The sequence below is a fragment of the Melanerpes formicivorus genome, unplaced genomic scaffold, assembly GCF_026170545.1.
Source record: "Melanerpes formicivorus ecotype bairdi unplaced genomic scaffold, bMelFor1.0.p_v2 SCAF_48, whole genome shotgun sequence".
Lineage (NCBI taxonomy): Eukaryota > Metazoa > Chordata > Aves > Piciformes > Picidae > Melanerpes > Melanerpes formicivorus.
This window is the reverse complement of record NW_027142400.1, coordinates 3605217-3622217: the sequence shown is the minus strand read 5'-3', so window position 1 is coordinate 3622217 and position 17001 is coordinate 3605217. Positions and strand designations below refer to the sequence as shown.

General features: G+C 42.8%; 2 protein-coding genes across 5 annotated transcripts in view; both read right to left on the bottom strand.

Annotated features, from left to right (window-relative positions):
* Positions 1-2850, bottom strand: part of KIF26A (kinesin family member 26A) — a 128429-nt gene extending 125579 nt beyond the window's left edge. The window contains exons 1-2 of the mRNA XM_068160216.1: positions 2573-2850; positions 108-2418 (exon numbers count right to left, since the gene is read on the bottom strand). The gene's annotated coding sequence lies outside the window, so the exon portion shown is untranslated. The remainder of the gene's footprint in view (positions 1-107; positions 2419-2572) is intronic.
* A 13322-nt stretch (positions 2851-16172) lies between these two features.
* Positions 16173-17001, bottom strand: part of ASPG (asparaginase) — a 47448-nt gene continuing 46619 nt past the window's right edge. For all 4 annotated transcript variants that reach the window (XM_068160236.1, XM_068160237.1, XM_068160234.1 and 1 more), the window contains one exon: positions 16173-16589. The gene's annotated coding sequence lies outside the window, so the exon portion shown is untranslated. The remainder of the gene's footprint in view (positions 16590-17001) is intronic.

Below are 17001 nucleotides of genomic sequence, written 5' to 3'. Positions count from 1 at the left end.
AAAAAAAAAAAAAGACTGAACTCTTTTCTTACCCCTATCAGAAATGTTTCTTTCAAACTTTTCTAGGGCACACTGCACTCAAACACAGGAAAATATACAACACTTACATCATCGTGAACTGTGCTGAGAAGAGCAGAGGATTCCCTGGAAGCAGGAAACTCTGCTTCATACACATTCCCACTGAAGCCATCAGACAGCTTGGATACAGCTAGCTGAGGGGATCTGACTTAACTGAAGATGGGGCAAGAGACAAAAAAAACACTGGGTCAGATCCCTGCTGGTGCAAAATCAGTGTAGCTCCACTATAATTAACAGGGTTGTGCCAATTTAAGCCAGCTGTGGATCTAACCCACAGCATGTTTTATAAGTCTGTTTTCAACTCTTTGCTTTGCTGTGTTTAAATGTTCACAACACCTGCTGAAATTAATGAGAACTGTGTGTGCAGAACACTGGTGTTACTTTAAATATTTGGGAGATGCTCAAAGACACCAATAACGAGCGCCACTTATTAGGACCCAGAACCAACAGTATTGAATTGTCACACCCTAGGTGGGACAGGTTGGTTCATTTTTTTCTTGGGAGACCATTTTCATTATTGCCTTGGCAAATGAGGAATCATCATTAATAGATGTAGAGGTTCTACCTTTGCCAAGTCCCAGACAGTGTGTTTTTCCATTTGCCTTGGGCTTGTGTAAGCTTGCCTAAGGAGGCCAGCCTTGCAGTTTGAGAAACACTGCTAGCAGCCACCATACCCTCATTCCCAGCTAAATTAAACCCTATTATGCTGTAATTAACCTTGCCTAACTTGTTCTAAGTTACAGCAGTAGGTAAAATTCATGCTTTTCCTAGGCTGCCTCCAAAAAGCATTTTTATGTATCAGGCTTGCCTGTGCATTAAATATTTTCAGCTTCTCCTGGAAGCTCCTCTGAAGATCACAGCTGGACTGTAGGGAACACCAGAACTCTTCTTGACTTCAGTGAGACCAGAATCACCTGCAAACATACTCATGCATCCTGTGTTCATGCCAGATGGTGTATTTTAGGAGCAAACAGCACCACAGAAATGATGTTGAGAATATACACCTTGCCAGTTTTTATGGTTTAGAACACAGACATAAGCAGGCTCATTGAGTTTCCTTGATCAAATTTAAAGTAGTAAAATTCCATTTTATGAATTAGTCTAGTTCCATTTGACACTTGGGGTAAGGATGAGAAAAACGAGCACAAGGTAGGATGAACTTCTCATTTACAAAGCTATCCTTTTACAAATAATAAATTGCTGGCAGAATTGCTGCTTCTGGAATATTTTTTTTTCTTCTCTTTTAAAAAATGCAAAATTCTTCAGCTGTATTTTGCAAGATCCAGCATTTTAGCTAAGGTTCATCCAACTTACATCCATGGACATCCAAACCAGGCCATCCATGCAACAGTCTAAGAAGCAAATACCTTCACTCTGATGAAGGTAGGAAAGTCCAGATAATCCTTTAACCACTTGCAATAAGTCTGTATATGGAAAATGCAGTATGAAGAGCATCCAAAAGAAAAATTAATGAAAGAAATAAAGTGCTATTACCAAATACATGTTGCATATATTACCAGGGGTAATGTGGCAAGCCTCTGAAGAATGAAGCCTGAAGAGTCAAAAGGCAATCCGATTTATTAAAACAAAAAAAACCCAAACCAAAAACACAAACAAAAAACCCCAAACCACCCCAAAACAACTGTGCATCTGAACGTAGAAGGCGAATACAGGACAAAATACATGGCCCCATAGTGACAGCCTGCCGCTAACAGACCAGCCGACAGCAGCTGCAGCGGCAGGATTTATCCTACCTGTTCTTTTGAAGGTATTATACTCCTCAGTTCCCACAGTACACGCAAGAACTTGTTTTAATCGCTTACACTGGCATTACTCTTTCTGCCATCCCCAAAGAGGGATTCCCGGCTCTTGCGGCTCGGCCACCCTTCTGCCATACCGGGCCCTCCTCCTCCCTCTCGCCGCCCCTCCCAGGTGCTCCGGGATCCCGGCGATGCGAGGCCGGGCAGCTCCCGCTGGCCTCCGATCCCCCGTACGCTTCCACCTTCCCCAGGGCCGCCCCACTCCCCGCAGCTGGGCCGGCGGCTCCCCTGTTTTGGCGGGTCGCTCCGGCCGGGAGCGGGGCCCGCCTCTGCTGCCGGCACTGCAGGTCTCCGGCGGCGCCAAAGGGCTCGTTCGTCCGCCGCTGCCGGCCCGATGCCCGGGCCTCGCTGGTCAAGTGGTCCTAAACATTTCACAATTATGATAGAGAACTGTTGAACTGTTAAGAACCACTGCACCAAGGAGGCTGAAGAGCCGCGGTCCGCGGGGGGAGCAGGGCGGGGGACGCGCTTCCCCCTCGCTCCTGGCCCGGGCTTGGCTCTTCCTTTCGCTACGGCGGACCTGGGGACGAGACAAAACAGACGGGACTGTCGGGCGGCCGGCTCCAGCACCAGAGGGAGAGCGCCCGGACCTGCCCGGCCCGCCGCCCCCTCCCTCCCTCCCTCCTCCTTGCCGCCCGCCCTTCTCACGCTCCTCAGTCAACGCCGCCACTTACTCATGGCCACCGTCCCGCGAACATCACCCCGGCCTTGGCGGGGGGCTTTGAAAGCTTGAAGGCAACAAGCTTTCTTTATAAAGAGGGGGAAAAAACAAAACGAACAACAAGCCCCCAAAACTAAGACGACGACAAAAAAAAAAAAAGAAAAAAAAAAAGAGAGAGAGAGAAAGAAAAGTCTAACCAGAAAACCAAGAAAAAGCCACTACTCCTCAGAGGACTCAGCTCAGAGGCAGCTCGGGCCGCTCCCCCACCTCCCCACCGTGGCCACCCCTCTGCCTCGGCTTGACCGTGTGGGGCCCTTTTATACCCGCGCGGGTACCTCGCGGTGGATGAGCCGTCCCCTGCCGCGGCAGCCAGGAATGCAGCCCTCGCCCCTCACACGACCAGTTTTTCCAGGCTGCCTTCGCACTGACGGGGCGGTTTTGTTTCCAGCCATCATCTGAGGCAGCCAAACGTCAGCAGGTAGAAAAGGACAAACCTGTTTCAAGGCGGCGCGTTTCCTCCCGTCCGCCCTGTCACCGAGGCGGGGAAAACTGCTCAACAGGTTTCGCCGAAGCTGGAGGTGGCTCCGGGAGGTGAGTAAGAGACTCCACCCTGCGCCCTCTTGACAGGAGCTGCCGCTGACGGGCCGCCTGCCTTCAGCACCCTCCCTGATCCCCTCGCCTGGCCGGAGCTGTGAAAGAAACAAACCAACAAAACAGCTCTAAACCGGCCCGTCACGTTCTCTGAGGAGGGGAGTGGATTTCATCGCCGCGATGTGAACGCCCGCCTTGGCTCAGTCTCCATGCCCGGCGTGGCACGGCGCGGCGCCTGGCTAGGAAAGCTGCTTCCCACCTAGCCTGCCTCTGGGCAGGCCTAAGGTGGGGAGGCCGGTCCCCTGCCTGCTATCCCAGGTGTTCAGAGCCTGGTCTTGCCTCCTTCCCCACCGCCAATATTCTCAGATGTGAGGAGCTGCCTGTGGAAGGCAAGCTGCAAAAGCCCCCTAACATCCCTGCGTGGTCTGATGGCATTGCCACCTGCTGCCCTGCTCTGCCCTCCAGAAGGGTAGCACAGTGTACCCCTCCCCAGCCTGGATGTGTTCACTGGTGGCTGTGCTCTCTTGAATGTCAGGTGGGTTTTTTTCCTCAGAAATATATGCAAAAACACCACAATATCATCCCCTACTCTTCCCATGGACTGGCTGTTTCCCCAGGTAAGGCATCTCAGGAGTCGCTACTGAGGAGCAGTGTAGGCACTCAGAGCCCACTTTCTGCTGGGGAGTGTTCCTGACCTAGAGAAGAACACTCTGCTTGGTTTTGGGAAGTCAGGACAAAGAAACCAAGACAGGAATGTTAAGAAGGGCCTGATTTTTGGAGGTGGTGGGAAGCCAACAGAGAGGATGCCCTGAATTTCCAAAACTCAGGCTGTTTGCTCATTGTCGGTCGCACCCTTAGCTGTGACTGAGGAGGCAACCATGAGTTCAGGCTTCTTCAATTAATTCCTTTCAATTTTACTCCCCTCATTGACAGAGTAACAATGAAACCTAATTCACTGAGGCTTACAAGCTGTGCTGGTGGGGTGAGCTTGAAAGGCCTTTATGCCCTGCTACCTCAGGACAGGGTTTATGATAACCAACAGCAGGCTTCCCCAGGCTTCCCCATAGTTGCAGTGGGGATTGGGGTTGGTGGTGGTGCCAGGCTGCCTGCATTGCCTGACCACATGCGACTCTTTCCAGCCAACCCAGGAGACACCATTTCAAAAAGATGTGAATGGTAAACCCTGCTCTGCCAGTGACTCAGCCTGTGGCCTCCGCCAAGTCACTTCACCACACCTTGAGAGGGAGAGATAATGCTTACCTACCTCATCTTATGAGGCTTCGCTAATGTTTATATAGTGCTTTGAACGTTTAAAGAAGCTGTGTATGAATTTTGGTGCTCAAGATCCTATGATCTTTGGCCCTTTATATAGAAAACTAAAGCCATTCCAGGAGGAAATGCCCATATAGAGCAGCAAGGGAAGGAGAAGCCCTTGTGAATGTGCAGCAGCTCTTTCAGCACTGCTCGTGTGAATGTGGTGTGTGCACCAGTTTGCTGTAGGAGCCTATGCAAACCTCATGCTAAGGACCAGCTCCTGCTCTTCTGCTCTGCCTTCTCAGCCTCAAATCCAGAAACTAATTATATGCATTCTTCCAGACTGCTCAATCTGTAGGGGTTTTTGGAACCTTCTCTTGCTCCCAAACGGATATTTGCTTGCCTTGGATAGAGGAGGGTGTTAATTCAAAAGTGACCTCTGTCCATGGGTGGAAATCTGTGAAAGCATGGCTGCTCTTTACTCCCTGTAAGAAGAGTCACTTGTTTTGCGACACCGCGTCCTAGGTCTCCCACTCTTGTGGTGATGTACACAGTATGCACAGCGTGACTGCAGGAGCTGCATTTTGTATGTATGTATTTCCTCACTAACTATACTGCCAGCTCTTGCCTGCTCCTGATGAACACAAACCCACACCCATAGCTCCACAATATCACTCAGCTAAATAGTAACCTGACTGTCCGTACTAAGTGTTTGGGTTGGAATTTTTTGTTTGTTTTGTTTTCAAAGAAGAATATAATAAAAGAAAGTACAGGAGTAAGAGGTGACTAAAGTGAACTTTATTGGCCTGAAGTGATCCAATTAGTCAATGCATAAATTCCCTTGGATCACTACTATGAAAAAAATCTTAGAGAGCAGTGGGCAATTGAACATTTATTTATGTAATTAGTTAATAAATTCTGTTTCTCACTTGTAGACCCCCAATTGTAAAAGTAAAAAAGCTAACATCCTGCTACCTCCTTTAGCTAGGCATTCTCACAGCATAACTGAAGGCTTTAAAAAGTAGAAAAGTAGAGGTGCCTGGCAGCAGAAATGGCAGATAGCATCATGCAAGGGGTAAGCTGTGTGTTCATGGTTTGGTTCTTCCTCTGTGAACGTACAATAGAATTGGTTCAGTAATTCTATAAAGGGGAAAATGTAGTTGTATTAGAAGGAATAGTAATTAGTCCTTAATTTCTATTGATGGTTAAACCAGGTATTGTTTATATCCTGCTCTTTTCAGATGCTTGTGTGTGACTACAGTAGTTCTGTGCTTGATTTTTAAGTGATCACAGTACAATAAATAGCCCTGTTAAGCAAGCAGCAGGTGTATCTCCCATGGGTTTGCAGTCCAGGAGCACAAACTCATTGAAAAGGACAATGCTATTCACCAGTGTGGACTCATTGCTCTATGTGTTGAGAACTCTCCAATTGCACTGACACTTCTGTAACATGGAGGAGCAGCACACTGTAAGGTGGAGCGTGTCTTGAGCACCTTGTACAGCAGACAGAGTTTTCATAGAAAGGGTAAGCAAATACTAATCACCTGATAGTGTCAAACAAAGAGGGCACCACAAAAGGAGACATAATGCCAGGGGTGGTTTTAAGAGACAAAGAGCTGGCCAGGGAGGAAGTGAAGATGAAGGGTAAGCTTGTGGGAGGACATAAAAGGATGTGCTGTTTGCCTGGCAGAATATGGAAGATCATGAATGCTGTGGCAGCAAGAGGAAGATTATATTTCAAGGAAGTTTTGCTTTGGAAAAAAAAATATGAAAAATAACTGGGAGGTACTATCATTATTATCCATCAATATCCCCACACTCATTTGGCAAAGGGAGCCAATACTTTACTGCCGATACCTTACGCCACAGGTAATGTCATAGAAGGAAACCCAAAATACTATTACTTGCACTACAAAATGTTTTATCTGACAATTCTTAACATAAAATGAATCCAAACACAAACTAAGCCCAGACATGAAGCTTATAGTTTCTTTTCTTACCATTTTTACTTTCCTCATCATTTCCCTACTAAGTTGCTATTCTTGCTGGTTATTGCTCACCTAAAATTAGGCTGGAATTTTAAGCAAAGACCCAGTCTCTGACATGTCCTCTAAAGTTTCTGTCATATTCTTGAGCCTGGTAAACAGAAAAAAACCCTGTGCAAGTGGATTTTCTCCCACTCTGGGCAATCAGCATTCCATATGTTCATAGCAAACACTGATGAGGCAACTTCTTGTTTACTTTAGTTGGTTCAAACTCATTTGTCAATATAGCAGCCCACTATGTGTCACATGCAAGAATAATAATAGCTTGATAGTAACTTGTCTTGGACTAATAAACACCTAGAGAGATGGCCTAATGCTTCCTCATAAATAGGAAGCCTTTTGAGATTACTGCCTAAGTAACATTGAGTGATTTATAGAGAAATGGGATGGGGGTGGGATGTTTTTCCAGCCGAGAACTTTTAGCAAGAGTAGGGATTTGCCAAGAAGTAGTTGAATTAATAAAGACATGTTAGAAATTAAAATATGATTAATGTCTTCCTACAAAGCTAAGAATTCACATGTTCTTGGACAATACCACCACTGTATGCACAAAATTTTTATTGAATCCAAAATGATCAATTTAGCAAGAGAGGAGTTTGTATTGCATGTGCCCTGTCTAAACAGACAGTTCATTGTCCCTGAGCACTACAAAGTTTACATACCCATTTAGTATGTAATACCACTCTTCACAGTATCACAGTATAACTAAGGGTGGAAGAGACCTCGAGGATCATTGAGTCCAACCTATCAACACAGACCTCATGACTAGACCATGGCACCAAGTGCCACGTCCAATGTCCTCTTGAACACCTCCAGGGACGGTGACTCCACCACCTCCCCAGGCAGCCCATCCCAATGATGAACAACTCGCTCGGTGAAGAACTTTCTCCTCACCTCAAGTCTAAACCTCCCCTGGTGCAGCTTGAGACTGTGTCCCCTTGTTCTGGTGCTGGTTGCCTGGGAGAAGAGACCAACCCCTTCCTGGCTACAACCACCTTTCAGGTAGTTGTAGAGGGCAATGAGGTCACCCCTGAGCCTCCTCTTCTCCAGGCTAAACAATCCCAACTCCCTCAGCCTCTCCTCATAGGGCTTGTGTTCAAGGCCTCTCACCAGCCTTGTTGCCCTTCTCTGGACACGTTCAAGTGTTTCGATGTCCTTCCTAAACTGAGGGGCCCAGAACTGGACACAGTACTCAAGGTGTGGCCTAACCAATGCAGAGTACAGGGGCACAATGACTTGCCTGCGCCTGCTGGCCACACTATTCCTAATGCAGGCCAGGATGCCACTGGCCTTCTTGGCTATTTTCTTTGCTATTTTCCTTGTCCCGATTTAACATCTTGTTCATTCCAGAAGTTAACTCTCTAAATTACATTATACAAATTCATGTACTCTTTTCATTTTAGCAAGAGTTTTCCCAAGCCTCTATACAGTAGCACAACAGCTAGCAAGTCCTGGACCTCACCATCAGTACAGGCTGGGGGTTGATGTGATTGAGAGCAGCCCCGTGGAGAAGGACTTGGAGGTGCTGAGAGATGAAAAGCTGGACGTGAGCCAACAATGTGCCCTTGCAACCCAGGAGGCTAACAGTATCCTGGGCTGCAGTAAACGAAGTGCAACCAGCAGGACAAGGGAGGTGATTCTGCTGCTTTATCCCACTCCAGTGAGACCTCATCTGCAGTGCAGTGTCCATCTCTGTTGGCTGCTGTGTAGGAAAGACATGGACCTCATGGAGCAGGTCCAGAGGAGGCCACAAAAGTGATCAGAGGACTTCCTGTGAAGAAACACTGGGAGAATTGGGGTCGTTCAGCATGGAGGAAGCTCCAGTGAGACCTTATTCAGACTTTAAGTAAAGCCTCAGTCTTTTTAGCAGAGCTGGCTCTGATAGGACAAGGAGTGATGGTTTTAAACTAAACTAGATGTAAAGAGGAGTTTTTTACAATGAATGTGGTGAAACACAGGCACAGGCCGCTTGGAGAGGTGGTAGAAGCCCCGTTCCTGGAAACATTCAAGGTCACATTGGATGGAGCTCTGAGCAGCCTTACCTAGTTAAAGATATGCCTGCTCACTGCAGGGGAGTTGGACTAGATGAGCTTTAAAGGTGCCTTCCAACCAAGGCATTCTGATTCCATAATAATTAGCAGTATAAATTGTCCATTTTCTACTTCATATTTTTTATTTAATTGTTAAACATTTCCTTTCTTTGAATAACCAGTCTAGAATAAGGAGCTCCCACGGCTTTGCACACTGATGTTGGATCAGTGGGTACAATTACCTGTGCATCAGCAGCTGGGGGGGGAGTCAGGGAAAGAAAGTGTCAAAACCGTTCCTTGTGCTGCAGAAATGGTGCACAAGCTGTCAAGCAGGCATTTCCTAGGAAATCCATCAGCCTCTGCACTGAGAGCTCAATATTAATGGGAAGCTTGAACTGAAACCACAAGAGCCCTTAAAAAGTGCTAGGAAAAGCCAATTGCAAACAATAAGGAGGCAATTCTGCAAGCCTGGGTAGCTCATACTTTGATTTGACTTTCCACTGGAAGCTTAGGAGCCACAGCAATGCTGTTGAGATGACAGTTGGAGATGTGCATATCTGAACGGAATCTACCAAGTTCTGTTTTCCCATGACCTCTGGATAAGCAATCTGTAGTATTTTTGCCAAATTTCAGGAAAACTTCTTCTTATGGTTACATGCCAGCTATCTTCTGTTTTACTGTTCAGGTGAGACCCTCAAAGCTGACACTTGAAATCACTAGCTTTTTCTAAACATTTCAGCCAAGCAATCCATATTTAAGATTAGCTGCACTAAATGTGCTTTAATAGCTTTGTAATTGATTGCAATGCCTAATTGTGATAGCCATCACAAACCTTGTAGCAACTTTATTTTTCATGCTCACCATCCAGCTGGTTTTTCAGGGTGAGCAGAATTACATGTCCTGCCCCACAAGGCCATCAGAAAAGAAGTAATTACTAATGGTTTGACCATGTATTGAGATTTCCTAAATATTTGTTGGTTCAAGCCATCAAAGACTGAATCAGAGTGTGACTTTGCACTGAAGCAGCATGGCAAGTTTTAGCAAAATCTCATATTTCTGGTTTTATGTCCTTGAATGTGGAACTTTCCAAACGAGTGGTGAATGGTGACATAGTTGTGGGCAGAGAGCACGGTCAAAGCAGTCCAAATAAACTGATTTCTTTCACATTACAGTCTTGTCAGTCAGCAGGGTCTCTGATGGGTGTCTTTCCTCATTGGTGCTAGGAATCATGTCAACCCAAATTGACCCTTCAGTGGGAATCAGAAATTCAGATGAGCGATAGAAAAAGATTGATCCATCGAAATTCCACTTTTACAGGGCCCTGGTCACAAAGATCCACAGTAAAATATAACCAGCAAAGAGGCAACACACTCTGAAAGATGCAAGTACGATTATTCATGCACAGGGAAAACCTTCAGGGAATCTGTCCAATGCAGAAGCTTCTTTCATATGATAGGATTAATTTACAACTCTGTTCTAATTGTGATTATTTCTTATCTTCTAGCAAAAGATTGCCATTAAGATTTTTTTTTCTTTATCTTGAAATTCTTTTCTTTGCTATATGTGACAATTGTTACAGAATTTTCAGGACTGTCATTCCCCTTTTATGCTAATAATTAATCCTTTAATGTTAAATAACTAGAAATCAAGGTGCAGAAATAACCAGCTGACATAAACAAACATCCCTGTCATTTTCTTCCCCCTTTTTCATCACCTTTCTCTGTGTGGAGGCTCATCTAATTTTACTCATAGGCTCTTAAAACTAGGGTCTGTGACTGTTGAACACCAACCACAAGAGCCTAATAATATTTACAACAGTGGCACTACAGAAGAAACACATTTATTATGCACATAAACATGTAATTAACAGGGCTCATCTGTACTCAGAAATGCTGCATATGCTACTAAGCAGGCAGTTCTGGCCAGGTAATATCTCCCTTGGCCACCATTCTTCTGGTCCCATTTTAAAGCCAAGAAGGTGTGAAGGAGTACCATGGCTTGAGACAGTGGTTACCTATTGTGATATTTATCGCTGCTGCTGCTGCAAGAGAGAGAACAATCTCTAGGCCTTTTCCTGTCTTGTTGTGCAACGTGCTGCACAGCAGGTTGCACACTGCTGAAGCCTGGCAGCGCCTGTGTACGGAGGAGGCAGCGGAGCAAAGCTGCAGGATGTTGTTGGTTGGCACCTTCCCATGGATTTGGCTGACATCTCTCTCTGATGTGCATCATCCTGGGGTGGAAGGGAGGTGCCGGTGTGAAGCTCAAAACACCAGTGGGAGTGCACAAGATAAGCCCCAGCTGAGCGTGCCTGAACAGGCGAGTCTTGGCAGGGCTGGGTGAGGGGGAAAAGGGCACTGCCTCTTCCTTGCCAACAGAGCCTGCGAGGAGTCCTGGTCCCCACGTGTTATGTCCTCCTGTTACAGCAGCAATTTTGGACAGGCACTAACATAGATTTGAACATCAAGAACCAAATCCTTTCACCATGAGATTTGTGTCAACTCTTCCAAACAGAGCCATATTAAGTAGTGCTATTTTGTGTGGTTTAGGCTAGACATTTCATTTTGGTTCTATGGTTCAGGACACTTGTCTCAGCTGCGCTTTTGAGATGCAGGCTTCTGCCTTTTCCCATTCACCTGATCACAGGTAAACAAATGTGTGTCTAATGAAGTTTCTAATGTAATTTTCAGGAAGACACTTTGCACAAATAATAAATCTGGTAGTACCAGATTTCATTCTGACTCATGGACTATCTAAGGTGGCAACATTTGAGTCTCACAGATTCATTTGTATGGTTCAGGAGAGTATTTTACATATCTTACAAGCTTTCTACATTAGTAACTTTTCTAAGACTCACTAAAATGAAAGTGGTGTTACAACCATGCAATCAAGCACCACAATGGCATAAAACATTGTTAAAGAAGCATGGAAAGACTAGTCTTACTAGTCAGGAAGATGATTATACTGCTGATAGAGTCTACATGGAAGAAACATAAATATATCAACAATGCTTGTGATGACATATACTGTGCATATTTGATCAGTTCTTTAGAATTCCTTGTTTTCACCTATCAGACAATTACTTCATGTATATATCAGTGATCTAACAAATGCTGATGCTAGAAATTACAAGCGTTTTATTCTTATGCTGCTGTGGTAGCTCCTATGCAGGGATCAGCACAGGTATCTGGAGAAGGGAATTACATCTATGGCAGAATTTAGTCATGCTGTGGGCCCATTAATATGTCGTGTTTAGGTGGAACTAGGTGTATTTTAGCTTCTGTGTAAAAGGTATACATCTCCCTCCTTAGCAATTTCCCTACTTGAACCCACCTTAAAAACTCAGGAATCTGCCAAATCAATCACAGTCTTTTTGGAAGAATCTCTGTAAATTGCTCCATTCAGAAAACTGCAAATAAAGAAACTCTGATTCAAGGAGGATAAAAGGAGTTAGTTCCAGATGAGAGATTTCGTTATTGCGCATTGCTGAACACCAAAATCCTTGTATGAGATAACTGAGACACACTACAACATAGTAATTCTAAGTTAAAGATATGCAGAACTGGAGTTATTTAGGAATTTAAGGAGAACAAACAGATACTTCAGCCTTGCTGAACAGCTGATGTAATTCAGCGAATACTGATCAGACACAGTCAATTTGTCAGTGGGTCAGCCAGCCTTGACAGATGTTAACAGCTTATGAAGATGCCATGCAGTAAGAGAGCAAGCACATGCTGATTTTTTTAATAATTAAAAATGCCCTTCCATCAGAAAAAGTTTTATAAGAGCATTTCCAAACAATAACTTAATGTTTTCAAATGTCAGTAAAAAGAAAGTGGTTGCATTCAGGAAAGGAAAGCTGTAACTCAACTCAGACAGGAACTTGGAAATGTTAGTTGTGCAAATCCCTGCTTTCTGCAGTGGTAGGGAAGTGCTGACACAGGCCAAGTAGTCCCTATCCCTTGGCAGTATTAGCTGGATCATTAGGAAAAAGAAACAAAAGTGGAAGCTGGGTGTTGGCTTTCAAGTGAAGAAAACTAGAATTGATGTAATGTTTGACTTTACAGGAGGCATTCATTGCGTCTCCTCTTTGGAGACATGGCAGAGTCTCCAGCACTAGCACTCATTCTCAGAACACCACTGCAACGTAGAAGATCCAACACTGGAAACAAATCCAACATTTGTGCAGCATCTACAAGCCTCATGTTATTGACCATGGGCTTATGGCGTTTTACAGTCACTGCTGAAACTGTGTACATCAGAATGGTTGTTGATCTACAGTCTCTCTGACACTCACTCACACATGAGGAGGCTGTCTCAGGAGCCTGTGCACTTTCCTGAAAAGGCATTTCATATGTTGGTGATTTTTTTAGGGCAAGGAAAGATACAGCCAAACACCATCATTAGAATGAAGGTTCGTAAAAAATGGGAGACACTGCTGTTTTCTAATAGAAACTGAAATGTCATCTTTATGTCCCAGTAAGGGTTAAAAACTGATACCACAAAATATCACTAGGTTTTCTGCACCAAAAAAAAAAAAAAAAAGAAAAGGACAAAAATTACTTTATCCGGCTTCTAACGTGCTATTCCAATGTGTATCAAGCACAGATCTACAGAAGGTCCTTGCAGTGTGTGCTAGATGTAACTAGAATTGGATGCAGATATGAAAGGGTACATGGACATCATGGGTGACTAGAGTTAAAGCTGTTACAGAAGTTATAGAATGGACTCGCAGCTCATCCCAGCAATAGATGAGCAATCGGCTACGTCAAGAGCTAGCTGGACAGCTTTTACCTCTGCCTGATTCTTTTTCTTTGCTTCATCTGCAAAGAGAGAAATTGTTTTCTGTTTTTCCTGTTTCTTGGTTTTCTTGGACTTCTGAATCATCTACATCTGAGAACAGCCAGAATGGACTGTGAACTTTACTTACGAATTGTAGATACTATTTTAGATTAAATGGACACTACTTACAGCCAATGAAATTGTTTAGAAGGGGTGGACTGTGACAGTTTAGGCTGTGCCTTTAAGCTAGCAGCTACCGTTGGCGTAAAAAGGAAAACAAGAGTGCGATAATTCTAAATGAATTTCACTGATAGATGAGTGGGATGTAGTTTTACGATCTTACATTCTGTTCTCACTCACTCTGTCTCTTTCTGCTGGAATGCATGCATGCTGCCCTTGGACAGAGATCGTTAATCAGCAAACGAGATAAGCAAAACTAACTTCTTAACACTTTGAGCTAACTGAAATTCCCCTAACAGCTTTCCTCTTTTCTTCTAATTAACAGAGGAAAAAGGGAAGATAGAGGTTGGGGGAGAGGCAAGGTGTAATCCTCCTCCCAAGGAGGATTTCTGTGGTTTTGTAAATGTTTGTAATTTCTTGTACAATACTGTAAATACTGTGTATTTTGTATATATTAATTGCATTCCATTATTGCTTGTAAAATACAGCTTCATTCGCTTCTCCAACTGGGCTTAGCTGAGCTTTTGTTAATGTGGGTGGGTTAAACCATCACACTACAACAATGGCCCTATATTGCTGCTTAATCTGCAAAACCATTTATCCAACAATTTTCTGCTTCTTAAAAGCAGAGTGTATTTGATCTTTGCAGAGATATCTGAAGAAGAAAAAACAGGATGTTTCTAAAAATTAAGCTACCTCTGGAATGTCTAGCATACTTTAACTAATGAAGGACACTTGTCTGCTTATAGTAATTGAAACAAATAGGTAGAATTTTCATTCCTTACTAATAACAAGATTTTGCTTTTGACCAATAACTATGTAAAGCTTAAAGGCTGGTACACAGAAATAGATTCATCATAAGCCTGGGAGTTATCACAGAGAGTATAATTATGATTATTAAATCCACTGCAGATAGCAAAGGGTGTAATAGACTAACAAGCCAAACTCAATCTCAAAGATGTTATTTGAATTTCACCCCCAACACTGAATCGAGAGCCAAAGTCTTTGACCTTGATTGGGTGATTTTTACTTCTTTAATCCCAGCACCTGCAAGAATAACAGGATACATATTTCTGTAAATGTTTGACAGAAAGAAGCTAATGCTGCTTTATTCTCACTGTAAATGCGGCCCAAATAATTTAATTTTAGATTTATGAGCTTCTAACTGAAAATTTTATTACTGGACCACCTTTCTAAGTGTCGTCATTTGCAGCTTTATCTGGTTCATATGCAGGAAGAAGATGATTGTTTTCTTACCTCTCCTACTTTGGTGTTACTGTTAAGACCTATTTCAGCAATTCACACCAGAATACCTTTGTTCAAAAGAAAATAGGGGTGGGGGGAAAGAAGAAGGTGGTAAAAAAAAAATGTATGTTTTGTACTTTAGGTGGGTGTGTTAGAAATAACATTATTTAGTAAGTTTTCTGTAGATCAAATGACCTTTATTGAAAAGTATAAGCATACATTGTATATGCTGTAGTCAGTCATTCTGGTACAGACATAAGGAGTGGATGCTGCTATGGGCAAATTATTGCATCTGAGAATCATTAGAAAATAAAGTAAAAGTTTCTGCTCTCAAGAAATTCACTTGCAGTTTATTGGGGATTTTCTAGTTCAATGCATGAACTTTTAGACTATTTAGTAGACAAGAGTTAAGATAGCAGGTCTAAATACCGCAGGAATTTAGTGCATGGTTTTTCTCCTGATTGTAAAGATTTTCCACAAACATTACTCTGTTACATACATGGCCTTTAGTTATTAGATCTCATTTACTGAAGTATTAGTTTTATTCAATCTAAAGTATGTTTACTACTATGTAAATAATAAGATAGCATAGTTGTAAACTTTTGAAGAGTAATGAGGTGTACTGTCTTCACCTTAAAAAAAAGAAATCATACATGTTTATGGTTGGGTTGTTTTTTTGTTGCTGTTGTTTTTAACTAGAGCATATACAGCATTTCCTCAGACTACATGCATAGTTGCCTTGTTTTAGGGGAATGTGATATGCAACTTTTCTCCATGGTAAGAATAGCTGTGGGAAGGCTGAAGACTATGAAGAGGAAAAAGAAAAAAAGAAAGAAAGGAAGAAAGAAAGAAAAACAAAACAAAACAACCCCACCAAAACACACCACCAAAAACCAAACCAAAACCAAACCCCCCAAAAACCCCAAACCCAATGAACAACAAAACTATCTGCACTTCAAAGATACCCTTCAGATGAAGCAGATAGAAAATCCCCATAGATTATAGCAGAAGCTGTAGGTGAAATTAAAAGTTGTCATCTTCAATATATGCATTTGCCTGAAGTATTCTTTATGCTTACATATTCTAGGGAAGACACAGCTGTAAAGGTAGATACTGCTTTTTTCTTTAGTGTGGAAGTGTTGGGACTTTAAATTTGGAGTCTGTTAATACTGAGATCACATTTACAGTCCACAGAATTATGTGTCCAGCATGTAGCAATCTTGATTATATTCCGGTCAGGATGTGGGAAAGATGCTATTAGAAACAAAACAATCAATTCACTTAGACAGTCCCACAAACATGCTTTATGGCATCTGCCTCCTACTCATTTTAAGTGAGGTTTTATAGTGACACATTGGTGAAGATTAGTACACAACTGCAGGCAGATGCCCATGACTGATTCAATTGTTTGCACTGACACTCACAATTGCTGTAATTGCAACTGGAGTGATACAAGCCATTGCAAAAACCAGACAAAGTGAAACCAACATTGTTCCTCAGAGATTTTATTACTTGAAACCCAAAAATGCACAATCCACTGTTTTTTCGTGGTATGAATTCACCACAGCATTTCTTTTTTTATGTCTGAAATACTGTCCTCACTGATTTAACATAAGGTTTGAAAGGCCTCTTAACAAAACCCAACAAACTTGTACAGTAAAAGCAATACATTCGAGTCTCATTTGTTTCAAAAAATATTTAAAGTTACTAAATATAAAGCAGAAAATGATTTCCAGAGAATCAGTAAGAACTTATTGTGATTCTAAATAAAGAATATTTCTAAGCTCTATCTTCCCTGTATGCTCCAAGTGCAGCTACCATTGTTCCTTTTCTCTTTTCCTCCCATAACCACTTAATGTGTTCAAAGCTGATATTTCTGAAGAGAAGTGACCATCTTCTGCAGCCTCTGGAGAAACAGAAAATGGATGTTTAGAACTAGGCAGTATGAAAAGCTCCCCAAAAAATAACCTTGTAGCCTCTCAAACAAGTTTTCATGTGGTATTGGACACTTCTTTCAGACTGCCTACACTACTGGTGGCTCAGTTCAAAGGAATTAAAAGATGATCCATGAAGGAATTGAGGATTTAACGAATTCACTTTCGGTTTACAAATGAAACAACTTTTGCAGACATACTTAACTGAAAATGGAAATAACTTCACAACATCATTCTGAAGATATTTTTAGCACCTTCATCTCAGACATTAGAAAACTTTCATTTAAATGCTTGAGATTGATTGTATCTAATCCTTCTACTTTGGCTCAAATAAAGAAACCCTCAAAACTTTACAGGAAAGTAAAAATTGCCTGATTCTGTTCT